Below are 265 nucleotides of genomic sequence, written 5' to 3' on the forward strand. Positions count from 1 at the left end.
ACCCCTGGCAAAGGGTAAAAAAAAAAAAATCATCACTTTGCACTGCCGTCTTTTCAGCTGGAGTCAGCAAGTACTGGAGCCGTGCACTCCCACTTTGACCCAGGTCCCCTCAGCAGCTGCTGAGCTCTAATAAAATACTGCTTGCATCCTGGGGCAGGCTTGCAGATGTGAGGGTGGGATGTAGCCATGGCTAATGGAGCTCTGCCGTCTGTGCGGGGAAAGGTTTCCTCCAGGATGTAGTGGTAGGGAGAGGGGTTGCGTGGCG

At 54.0% G+C, this 265-nt stretch overlaps 1 protein-coding gene across 1 annotated transcript in view; it reads left to right on the forward strand.

Annotated features, from left to right (window-relative positions):
* The window catches only part of POM121 (POM121 transmembrane nucleoporin), a 30,757-nt gene that overhangs the window by 3,098 nt on the left and 27,394 nt on the right, over window positions 1–265 (forward strand). The gene's annotated exons all lie outside the window — the stretch shown is intronic.

The sequence above is a fragment of the Pygoscelis adeliae genome, unplaced genomic scaffold (assembly GCF_000699105.1).
Source record: "Pygoscelis adeliae isolate BGI_AS28 unplaced genomic scaffold, ASM69910v1 Scaffold325, whole genome shotgun sequence".
Classification (NCBI taxonomy): domain Eukaryota; kingdom Metazoa; phylum Chordata; class Aves; order Sphenisciformes; family Spheniscidae; genus Pygoscelis; species Pygoscelis adeliae.